Source organism: Dermacentor silvarum, chromosome 9 (genome assembly GCF_013339745.2).
Source record: "Dermacentor silvarum isolate Dsil-2018 chromosome 9, BIME_Dsil_1.4, whole genome shotgun sequence".
NCBI classification, from domain to species: Eukaryota; Metazoa; Arthropoda; class Arachnida; order Ixodida; family Ixodidae; genus Dermacentor; species Dermacentor silvarum.
In genome coordinates this window covers 140,723,120-140,736,157 of record NC_051162.1, presented here as the reverse complement: position 1 = coordinate 140,736,157, position 13,038 = coordinate 140,723,120, and the positions used below count along the sequence as shown (strand labels likewise).

Below are 13,038 nucleotides of genomic sequence, written 5' to 3'. Positions count from 1 at the left end.
CATCAGTGGTGGCACCATCAATTTTGGGGCCATAACGCCGGACGAAAAACTTTTAGACCGATGAGCCATCTAAGGCTTTCGCATCAAAAAGTACCAGTGACGATGATGACACATAGATCGAAAGTGTTAGGAGCTTATCCACTTGATGTATATTTTCCACGAGAAATAAAGCTCGTCTTGTCGTCACCTTGAACGAAACGCTCCCATCAGTGCCATCTACAAACTTTGTGGGTAAGTTGGACACAGTGAAAGGACAGGCCGATGACTCTAGCACCGGCTGTACGCACCTTAGATCAGCAATTTGGTACGGGATATAAAAAATGTATTTTTTTTTTCACGAATAAGCGACCCTTGCCTAGTAACTAAAAGTGACATTCACGCCGGTTGCCAACTTGCCGGCTTCATTCCCACTTTAGATTTGTGCGCCAATGACGTGTCACATACGAATGTGTCAAACACTGCCTGGCGTATGAGCGTTAGAGAACCGGTCCTCTGAGAATAAGCTTGAGTAACCAGAGCTGCTTTCTCTAACCAAGGCAGTTTGCTGTAAGTTCCCTGCTACTACCCGTTCGTTTAGGTACGCAGAAGCCATCGCACATCCGTAGTCTTTCCAAGACAGTGACAACGTTAACGGAGTTTGCTCCTCAGGAGCATGTCATTGTGAGACTTCTCACACCCTCTCTTTCCTTCTCTCTATATCTGCTTTTTACGACTCAGTGTTCGTAGCACTGGTCCTTATGGCCTGTTCGCCGTGACGGTTGCCATGGCAAGCGCTACAAAAGACGCGTCCATCGGGCCGCAAACAGAGCGTGTCGCTCCCAACGCGTCCTTGACCTCGAACCGCCCGTCACGTCTATATGGGAGCGTGCCCGCGTTCCGCCGGAAAGCTTTCCCGGCAAACGGAACAGGCACTTACTTACTGGAGAGTGGCGGCGACAATGTGAAGCTTCCTATAGGAAGGAGCCTGGGAATCGAGCCACGGGCAAAGCGGAAACGCCAGGCCGGCATTATCGGCCGTTCCCGCTGGAGGCAGTTAGGCTTAAGCAAGACATTTAGCGGCTTTTCAATGCGGGCATATTTAATGCAGCGAAAAGGCGCCAAACATGAAAAAAAGAAAGAAACGTATACGACTTTTACTTAGTTGGAAGCAAATGTTGCTTTTGCGTGCGTGCGACCACTTCTTGCGGTCAATACGCACCAGACCCACTGAACGTTCTGTTCGATTATACCAATCAATCAATCAATCAATTTTTATTTACCCGGAAATTTTGGAGGATCTTCATGGCTAACAGCCGCTCCATACTCAGCTTGACTGGGTCCTTGAAGACCTTTACATTGGCAGTATGCGACGCTCAGTATGCGACGCTCAGTCACGCAATGTGACTCGAGCGGCATGTCGCACGGCAATTCTGCGTGTATTCGCGGGCTTCTTTCACGCTCGGAAAAACACATTTATGTAGCACGTATTGAGCAACAGAAAGCTGTATCGGGAGTTTTTCACGTTGCTCTACAATTTTCTCATTGACACTTTGATAATTAGGACAGTACTTCTCGAGTTAGATAATTAATTACAATTGCCTAATTAAATCTCAGGAACGAAAAGATTACAGGCTGTACTCCACTGTACTGGAAACAATACGCACTAGGTTTGCCTCGCATAACTCCGTTCCTCTTTTTTAAATCGTACTGCGTGATAGCTGGGACGCCCTGTATATATATATATGTTATGAAAGAAATGCTCACACATTTAACAACAACAAAAATACTATTGTTTTACTGACGTTACGGCCGGTGGTCCGGCCTCACAGAACTTCGTTTTATGCTTTGAAGCACCAAAGTAACTGGAACGCCAATACAATTCTCCGCAAAGTTCGGGAATTCATATCTCGAAACTGGCGTCATCCTGAGAATTCGTTCCAAGTGGATCCGCCTTGCCAACTCCACGGCTAGAATTTGGAAGTTGAAATATGGGCCAAAAGGTAATTAGTTAGAAACTTAAGTAGTGAATTTTTGTTAATTATTCGATTATGCATTTCACTTTTTTTGTGCCAGTAATGTCCGCCTCTTCGAGTATAGACCAGCTCATGAACTAGAATTGTGCTATCTGCCACAGGCAACCTTTAAATATGTTTGAAAGTGCTCGCTGAAGCACCCGTTGTATATAGAAGTAGCAGAACCAAACATTCCAAAACGAGACATCCTAGTATACGTACTGACAGTCACGTAGAAGAGGCATACAAACATTGCCGAGCTTTTCTAGTACGTTCGCTTTTGTGCGTCTTTATAGCCTTCTCGATTCCTTACACCCTCGCCAATAACTCAACACGTTTCAGCACCATTCGTGAGGGGATGCGAGGTAATGACCGTTTAGCTCGTTCGCAACTCAACCATTAATCACCGCCGCCTCACCTCTGCCCCGTGTAACCCTGCCGCAACATAAGCGGTCAAAAATGTGTTCCTCCACATCGGTTAAACGGGCGTCCATTACGCGCTCGAAAGCACGTCCGGTATTACCTTTCCGGGCCACAAAAGGCCTGAATGTCGTGCGTTTCGCACCGAGAGAGGGCCATGAAATCTATTGTGCAGAAAATTGCGTGCCCTCCCCTCCTCCCCCAGACCGTCTGCGCAAGCACACGGTTGACCGGCTCGCTACTATTTAATCAATTTAATCAGGCGTCTATTCATGTCAGCCCGTTGGCGCGGCGTGTAGAGTGCTCGCGGTTTCGACCATCTGTGGGCGTAAAGCTTAACGCATTAGTGTTTTATGAAATTACCCACCACGGTCGCTTAGCGGCTAGGGTTTAGCGCTGCTAAGCACGAGGTCACGGGATCGAATCCCGAATGCATTTTGACGGGGGCGAAATGCGAAAACCGCAAAGATCCCCTGGTGGTCAAAATTATTCCGGAGTGCCCCACTGCGGCATACCTCATGATCACATCGTGGTTTTGGCATGTAAAACCTAAGAATTAATTTTTTATATTAGGCTTGTTTAGTTTACCGTCCCTAAATTGCAAAGCGTATTGTGAGGGCCTAGGGTTACTTTAGACCACCAGACTTTCCGTAACATGCGCCGCAAGCAAGGCACACGAGCAGTTTTTTTCCCATTCTGCCTCTATCGCAGTGCCGGCAGGGTATCGAACTTGTGACCTCATGCTGTGCTGTGCAACGCCATATACCAGGTGCTTTCCGTTTAGCTGCACCATTTTGTTTTAAATTGCTTGTGGCAGATAGCCCAATACTAACGCTTGAGCTAAATAACTCGATGAGGCGGCCTTTACCGCGACGAGATATCAAAATGCACGATTGAATAATCAACATCCAGTAATTAACTTTTAAATTAAATACTTTACGACGCATATTTAAATTTACGGATAGCAGCCGGTGAGTTCGCAAGGCGTATTCACTTGCAATCAATTCTCAGGACTGCACCAGTTTCGAGTAATAATTTTTAGCGTGTCCGACGAAATGCATTGGCGTTCTAGTTATTTTTAAGCTTCAATGCATAAATCAGCTTTTTATGTAAAATGTAACGGGAGCAACAGGGCAGGTTTACCACAAGTTTGACGCCCCATATTTCAAAACCGTGCCGTCCTCCCGAATTCGTTGCTAGTGGATATGCGTTGCAAACTTACTGACTACCACTTGCAGATTGAAATAACAAATAATTGGCAAGGCAATTAGTGTAACTACGTTTTATACAATTAAACATTTTGATTTCTCGTAGAAGTAATGGCTGCCTCATCGAGTAATTTAGCCCAAGGGTTAGAATTATGCTAATTGCCACACGCAATTTTTAAAAGTTTGCTGCAGCTAAAAATATAACACCCTATGTAGGCGCTGAGGCACCATTGTGGATAGCGTAGTATCGCCAAGATTGTATTTCGAGTTATACGTCAATGTGTGATTGGCTCGGAATGTTTGGATCCTAGTATGTTTTAGTTAATGCAGATGATGGGTCGAGCCAAGTGGAAAGCTGACACAAGATACCATCACATCGGAACAGAAGGCACCTATGGTTAAGGCAGTCGCGTCAGGTGCTAAGGACATTTGTGTTTCACGCGCCGAATATACTTTTATTCTTTTTCTAAAATTGCATCGCATGCGTAGCTATGTAGCAGTTCTGTTGGCCTGAAAACCTTCTTTTTTGCTATTCTGCATGTGTTAAGTTGTGCGCCCTATTCGGCATATATTAAGTAAATGTCAATAATGAATACAGCGAATTGAATAATATAACGAAATAATTTCGGCTTGACCTTCACATTCGATATAACAAGGTTTTGCGAGGAAAAAAATTTGATTTTGAAAAGGAAAGTATGTTTCAATGAAAAAAGGTGTTGGCTGCTTATTACTGAATGGCTCAGTCTTAGAGACGAAAGGTTGCCATATCCTTTTGCAAATCACTACAGGATGGCATCTATAGGTATGATCACTACGTAAATGACACCGCATACTAAAAAGAATTCTTCGAATCCATGCCAAACACCGGTCTTGCAGCATACATGTGTGAATAATATAAAACATGCCTAAATTTAAGACCAGCTTTCCCGGAACAGAATAAAAGTCATGCAACACCGAAGGCTCCGTCTGCCATTCGTCACAAGTGACCCGAAAATATAGTAAACAAGAAAACTATACTTGTTGGCCAACCTAAGCTACCCGGCGGAATCATTAATCAAAGGCCAGTGAGACCGTAAGGCTCCCCCACCGAAAAGGATCAGGCCACCATTAACTACAGCGCTGTCAGGACACTGTTTCATGTCCAAGACACACGCGGCCCACGTGATCCCTACCGGGCAGTCGCAATACAGTCGTCGACGCCGACGCCACCGTTGCGTGAACGTCGCCCTGATTAATGCACTTAATTAAACATTCCCGATTCCGTAAAGGAATGTTCAATGTGCACGTCGGCTCGCACTGGTGCTCTCCCATATATCAACGCTTAATTTCTGCGCAAAATATTTATTGCCCTCCTATTAGTTACGTGCCTAAAATATTATTTTATCAATCATTGGAATATTTTAGCAGGAACCGCAGTAAATTTGTAGTTCATTCTGCTTCTAGCTGTTAGCCCACACACTTAAAATTTTGGCCAAACTTGCTGTATAATTCAATTACCTCTGTATTTGTGCCTCTCTTTTCATCTGAAAATACCTTTTCACTTTCTATATTGCTCCACAACCTATAATTGCAACGACTGAGTCAAGTGTAAAACGCATAAGTGCATGTGAATCTCCCAATCAAGTCATATTCCTTAACGTGTCCAGTTTTTGGTACTATGCTCAAATTTGATGTGCCATATATAACCTCTTGTAATGTCCAGCGTAATACTAACATGTCCTTTCAATGCATCTTGTCGTTGCTCTTATTAATGTCATTATGATCGTCACAAATCATCATCAATATTTCCTAGTGAAAGAAGAACGGAGAAATACAAAATACAATCTACCCTGTAATGCGGATTCGATACAAATATTTCACGAAGGGGAGAACTCATACCTACCTGAAGCACAGGGGAAAGAAAAGAAGAAAGGCGTCGAACACTGAAAGCGCGTTCGAAGTAATCCCGATGATAGTTCGATTAGAAGAACGAAGATGGTCTTCATTGTTGAAGCAGGACCACGGAGTACTGCTCGAATCGCTGTCTCCAGATACAGAAACGTAAGGCACAGCATTGTCGCTGACAGATTACACAAATAGCATGATTTTTCTGGGTACTTTGAACCGGCTGTGGTGGTGTGGTGTAGTATCAAAAGCAGCTCTAAAAACCCGACAACAAATCCTTCTACCAAAACAAACAAACAAACAAACAAGCGAGCCAGTGAACAAGAAAACAAATGTAGAAACAAACGAATACACCAATAAACAAACCATCCAAAGAAATAACAAGCGTATGCTGTTTCAGGAAATTTCCGCGCAATATCGACTTTTGGAGGCTCGAGTTGGGAGGGAGGTTCTGTGTTCACGCAAGAAATTCGCAAAATGCACCGTCTACTGCCGACAAAGAAAACACGACCAGCTTCGACGAAATCTTGTTTGTTCACGGCACTTGCGTTTGGCAATCCCGCACGGTTTCAAGTCCGGAGAGGGACGCACTCGGTTCTAGAACTTCGTCGTTCTAATGCCTCGACTTTAAAACTTCGCGGATTTGTTCCAGGAAAAAACCCGCGTAACTCCGGTTCCGAAGCAACTCAGGCCAACGAACCGAGTCCCAGCTCCCCCGAAACATGTATGAGTCGTGAGCCCAACGTTTATGTCCCACAGCGAGCGCCGTTATGTCGCTGCTTCATGCACGCACATACAAAAGGGGATTACGGCACCGGGACTCGCAGATTCAAGCCGCACACGGCGCAAGCAGACCGGGAATATTCGGCTGCTCCTAATCCGGCTTTATGGACGGCGTCGCGACGTGCTTCGTGGGGCCCCGCGGGCCTTCCAGGTCCTCAACGACGCGTTTGGATCCGCGCTGCAACATGGAGGAAATGGGGGAGCGGCGCACCTGCCAATTACACGCGGCTGAGGTAGGAACAACCGTGCGTGCCAGCGTGCACTTAGCCTCTCGTGATTCGCGCACGAAGCGATCAAGTCCCGTATGTACGATGCGCTGGATGTCTGCGTGCCCAAGCTGGCGCAGCGTTTTCGGGTACTGGAAAGTTGCGACGAAACACATTCGAACACGATCAGTCTGGGATTTCTGGACGCTATAATCGCGAGCTTACTAAAGTCTCCCCCGGAACGAATGTCATCTTCGAACGATTGCCAGTTGACTATGTACGACGTTATGCTCCCCAAGCCCCATTAGTGCAAATTTTGTCGTCTGATTGCTCCGCGCAATCCGCTGCCCACACGAGGTCAGGAAATCAGTTTGCACTCACTGTATTGAGATGTGTGACGCTTTTCCGGGTTCTTTCATAGACCTCGAGGCGATACCTGTAATTAAAGACATTTTCACAACAACCTTTACCTCTCCCTACCACGCCTTCATTTCCTTCACAACCACAGTGCGGCTCTGAAAGAGCCACGGTTCATTTTCGTTGCCATGGGCTTGACGATACTATATTACACATAATTTACATGGTTCGGAGAGTTAAGGAGACAACATGCGACACCTGACGAGGACACGGGCAACCAGCACCAAGAGCGATCTGTACACAAATAACGTCCGAGCGTAAACCGCCGCCTACTTACACATGCACGCACTCTCACGCCCCTTAATTTGTTCACCAGCTCCGAACTGGTTGTTTGTATAGAGATGGTTTTTACAGAATGCACTGTTAATATTACGCGCTGTTCTAGTCACGTCACCGCGTCACTTGCACGTCACTTCAACGCGTCACTTTCCCCTCCCCTCCGCAACATGAAATAATAAAATAAAAACTGATAACGGTACTTTTTGTCTTGCCAGCTCACTTTCACGATTTCATTAACAGAAAGGCCAGTGACAACGTGGTGCGGACAGGGTAAATTCAAGGGGAAAAATTATGTCCCTATTTACATTGATTTATCACCAATGTTGTTTTTTTTAGTTCTAGCTTGTTCATGAATGAAAATTCGCAAATATTATGATTTTATTGTTGAGCTATTGTTTAAAACTACCATGAGTATAAGTAGCTTATCACATGTGGTGTTGCAGTCGTTTTTTAGAGAAATATGCCGCTTAAGGCCAAAATTTACCAGCGATTTGCTCTCCCTGTGTTTTCGGTATCTCACGTACGTATTTCGACATAATTGCCGCTACATATTCGAAGATTACCTTCTATTCTAAAATAATAAATTTATGCCAGTGCAGTCCGAAATCGCTGTGCCAAAGTTGTTTATAAATGTCTTAGTTCGGTCTTTGTGACTGTTACAGTATCGCTCTCGTAAAATTTGATGATGGCGGGTCTTCCAATTCTATTCTATTATCTATATTCATTCTTCACTCTCACTAAAATTTTTCTGACCATATTATGATAAGGTTTTCAAGAACGTTTATCAAATTCTTGCAGGTTCTCGCCACTCCTATGGCGCTATTCTTCCGAGAATGTTCGTAACGCCGAAGTCAGTCGCTAGCAGGAGGAATTGATACTGGACAGATGCGGTCTAATGAACACGTATTAGTGCTAATACGGCAGATGGACGAGGACAGGTGGGCTGTCCATCCTGTCCTCTTGTATGAGCTACGCGTCTTGACCTGTAAATTAGCACTAATGCTAGCCAACACGTGCGTAGCTCGCTTCTCGATAGCTTCAATAGAACGGAAATACTGCTGATACACGTGTCCTGCCGTTGGAAGCACAGAGGGATTTCTTTTTATTTTGCTTGGTCTTTAGATTCCTTATACAGGCGCTGGTCCTTATGATAACATTACTCCTACATTACTGGACTACTGGAACTTATATGCAGGCTAACATTTTGTTTCTTGTTTCTGTCTACGTTTCGTTTGGCGCTGCGTAAGCATATTGTCACGGTTATAAAACTATTTACACGATGTATTTACACGAGACACATGAACAGCAGCTGAGAATCCAGAGAGGCTGTTGCCACTTCGTCGTCTTCTCCCTCGTCGACATTGCCTTCTTTCCTCCCCGTAACAACATTTAGGATGACCCACGAACAACTACAATATTTTACGTTTCTAAAAAGAGCCGCTGACCTTAAAATGTGCAATGACAGGCGTAGCATTGAACTAAAAACTACTTTGTCCTTTTTTTTCAGCTGGTGGAATCTCACTGCAACTGAGCCACGTGACTTGCCATCTACAGTCTTGCGCTGGGAACGAGGGCTTGGGTAAGCCTCGTTTATTCCTGACCTATTCCTGACAAAGCCTGAAACGAGAATTCTTTTGAAACTTGAGTGTTTAAAAAAAGGGAAAAATACTGCGCTAAATGCTGCTTTTCAGCTGACACTGAAATGCCACAGTCTTCTTTGCTGCATCTAAAATTGGTATCGCGTGCGGGCTTAGAAATGTCTCGACAAGTAGTGCCAGTGAATTAAATTTTGTGGGGGGAACAAAAAGTGATTCGGAAAAAAAAAACATACCCGGAGTGGATAAGGCAAAAGCCGCATTTAGAAGCCATATGTCGAGCTTGTAAGCAGCTGTTAGGAAAAAGGGTCAGCTCGACGCAACAGAAACACATCAAAAACATTTGTCTTTTCGATCTCGAAATGCTTTCTGCTGGTTCCGTCATACCATTTAAAATGTGCGAAAGAAATTGTGCCTAAATGAAATAAATGGCACCGAACACTCAGCTATGTAAAGCTTAAAACATAACGATATATTTGACATTTTGTCCCAGCTACCGGTTTCTTTGCTCAAGAGAAAAAAAAAAACTACACAGCAGGGCCCCACTATTTCGTTAACTATGCGTTCGTGTTCGAATTCCTTTCAAAGAGTTGCGGCGTTCTACTACCTCGCTTCTCCCTTTTAACGAAAACAACGCACTGCGTGCATATCGTTCCGTGCAGTTGCTTTGCTTCAATATTTCAAATGAAAGCCGTTGTTCATTTGGAATCTTCTAAGTTAAGCTCACTTCAATTTGAAAATTTACATGAAATTATCAAATAATGTGAATGAGAGCAATGCTTTTGACGACGCGGACGCTATGCAAACTTGGTATTTTCCCCTTTCTTTCTGTATCTCTACTTTCTTATCACTTTACTTCCCTCTCCCCTCTCTCCCCAGCATAGGGTAGCAGCAAAAAGGATATTTTCTCCTCTGATTAACCTCCTTGCCTTTCCCCTTTCTTCTGTCTCTCTCTCGAGTATTTCTCGTTGTTTAGAAATGAAAAATTATTCGATATTCGTTTCCATATTCCGAGGTCATTCTCTCAAATATTCTTATTCTATTCGAAAACTTCACAATTCCGACAGGTTTAATTATTATTTTTACTAGTCAATATGAAAGCATAGATACAATGGACAGTTAGAGACAATTAGGGAGGGAGTGCACGACAAGAGCCGACAAGCGAAATTCGTTTGTTCGCCCTTGTCATGGGCGTCTTTTCCGTGTAGGTTCCCGTGACCTAGTAGCGCCTTTCACTTGAACTTGTTGTTATAGCAACGATAAAAAAAATACGAAATTGCATTATGGTAGGTGCAAAGTTCTCATGTAGAAAATGTGTTAGTATCAGTAGAGGGAAAACGTCGGGTAGATGCTTCACATTCTTGTTCAGAATAAGACGAGGCGGCTTCGGTCACGTGACCCGTCGGACAGATAACCAGTGTTCTATAAGAGTGACAGAATGGCTGCCAAGGGATGTGTAACGCCCTCGAGGGCCGCGGACTATTAGCAGGAGTGATGAGAAGAGGAAATAGGCAGGCACATGATGGGTTAGGATGATGTATGGCGCGGGCAGCTGGAGAGCTCTGGTGTTTGGGAGAGACGTCCTGCCATTCAGGATGGAATTGAAATTAGAAGGGATCATTACGTCACCCAGCAAGCCTTCGCAAGCTCACCATTTTATGAAGTGATTTCTCTCAAAAAGTCGGCCTTGCACGTGACCCTGCTCGGCGCACTCTGGGGACTGTGGTAGACTGTGGACTTCGCGGTAGGCTTTAATCGACGCACACTTGTTCGGGCACCTACCGAACCCCTCTGTTCACATTTTATTGCGATTACTTATAAAGGAAGCTCTCAGCGAGGTCACGCAAGGTCATTTTCACTTTGTCGGGTCACCTTCCAAAATCAATTTTCCGCTTGAAAATTCGGCAAAATATTACTACTGTAGTGAAGAATATTGTCCCTATTTGGAGAAGCAGATTCCGCGGCTCATTCAAGAAGATCACGATTGATTAAGCTCGAGGTTTCCGCTGTTTCCTGCCATTGCCGGTTCGCTTGCTGCCGATTGTGTCTGTTTTATAAAACCTGTACGGTGTACCTGTGTTCTGATTCCAAGGATTGATTTAGAGTCAGTCGCGTAACCAAACGATAATTTGGGGGCCCTGGGTCCTCTCGACACGAAGGCCACACAAGCCGCAACTATAAGGCCGAAGCTCCGTCCCCTTCCCGTGCTAGGGGCACGTGAATGAATGAATAAAAAATTTGAATTAATTGATAAATAAACCATTACATAAGTAACTAATAAGTAATTGCTTAATAAACAAGTTCTTCCTCACTGCAGGGCCAGCCAGCTGTCTTTAAATGTTGTGGAGTATCTACGAGCCAAAAACAGGATATGATTATGAGGCACGCCGTAGTTGGGCAATGTGCAATAATTTTGACCAGCTGGTTTTTTTTTAACGTGCGCCCAATGCACGGTACACAGGCGTTGTTGCAGTTCGCCCCCATCGAAATGCGGCCGCCGCGGCCGGGATTCGACCCCGCGACCTCGCGCTCCTCAGCGCGAAGCCAGCTTTCTCTGAGGTTGCCGTTAAAAAAAAAGTTATATTCAGCGTCCCTCAGAAAGTTTTTGTGATCTCCGAACAACCCCTGCTCCGAAAGCAGAGCATAACCCTTTCCATGACATTGAGTTTTCTAAGCTTCGCAGGAGTCCTTGTACAACCACAGGGGGAGAGATGCTAAATATACTTACCCGCGATAATTGTGTGCAGTACGGTGGAATCTAAGAACGATATAAAAATAGCATGAATGTACTTAGGGCCATAATAATCTTACTTGTCCCTAGATACGGTTCGTGCAAATGTCTTATTGAATAGTGGTGCGCATGTAATTGAAGGACAGAGACCTTCACGATAATTATGAGCACACAATTGTGAGTATGCGCTCCCTTCTTGTGTGCTAATTCCGTGATGTTGAGCAACGCGGGAACAAGGTGAGATGGAGCCAACGTTTCGACAAGTTGACTTGTCTTCTTCAGACCTTGAAGAAGACAAGTCCACTTGTCGAAACGTTGGCTCCTGCCTCACCTTGTTCTCGTGTTGCTCATCGTCTTGAATTTCCATCTGCCGCATTCCCCGTGAATTCCATGATGTGTCATTTCTAAATAACAAATAAAACAGAAAAAAGAAAGGAAAATACGATTGGTACAATATAAGATAGGTATTGGGTCCACAGCAACTGCAATTGCAAGAGATTAAAAAAATAAGAAGAAAAAAAAAACAGCGAGGGTAAGAAAAAATACGCAAATATGAAGCTTATTTTAGCATTCAGCCATGAGCATGCACATAGCACTTGTGTACGTTTTAATAAAGTTTTTTTTTTACGGGATTTATTTTCTGTGGGACGACTAGCTCGACCATAATTGTTTCTCCTGAACGTTGCTCGCCTTTCCGTGGTCCGTTTTTTGCATTACGCATATTGGAAATAGACTTATCAAAAGCTCCATTGCATGGTCTCTATAGCATCACGATGGAATTTGATAGTGCAATTGCTGTTTTGCACTTATTTTAGCGGTGTGTTATTGCACTTGAGTCAATTCCGTGAAATGTTGTTCCCACCATAGTCCACGTAGGGTCAGTGGATGGTCTCGAAATTTATCGTGTCAGTCGATTGTCATGATATGTCATGAATGGATAACTTTGTTGTCCCGACCACTGCAGTGTTCAAGGAGGAATACAAATATATAAAGAATGCAAGAAAGGGGGGGGGGTAACCGTGGTCGCGTCCGGTTGGCTACCCTACGTTTGGAGAATGGTGAAAAAAAAAGATATGAACAGAAAGGGAGTCGATGTGCACACACCCGCAGATGAACGTTCACTCACGCACATATAGTTACAAGCTTTGGTATGGGCCATTTGCCTTCTAGAATCGCATTAGCGCTTTGGTTACCTTGTGCTCATAAGCCATCACCTCTGAGGGCGACGAAGGCACTGCTACTGCTCTGAACGACAACAGGCCTGCACAAGCGGCTGTAGACTGAATTGGTGTTCGCTATGCTGCGCGTGATCCTGTGCTGTGATAACCTGCAGTGAGAGTGATCGGCTCTCAGCGTGTTCTGTGCTCCGAGCTTCTCTGTTTCTCTCTCTCTACTTTCCTATGTTTCTGCCTCCCCCTCCCTCATTCTCCAGTGTAGGGTAGCAAACCGGATCTTCCATGCTGGTTAACCTCCCATGCCTTGACCCTTTCTTGTTTCCCTCTCTTGTCCTTACTAGAGTTCTTC

The 13,038-nt window shown here is 44.6% G+C and overlaps 1 protein-coding gene across 1 annotated transcript in view; it reads left to right on the top strand.

The window, feature by feature from the left end:
* LOC119463948 (uncharacterized) overlaps positions 1-13,038 on the top strand; it is a 261,047-nt gene that overhangs the window by 86,056 nt on the left and 161,953 nt on the right. The window contains 1 exon segment of the mRNA XM_049655838.1: positions 8,696-8,767. The gene's annotated coding sequence lies outside the window, so the exon portion shown is untranslated.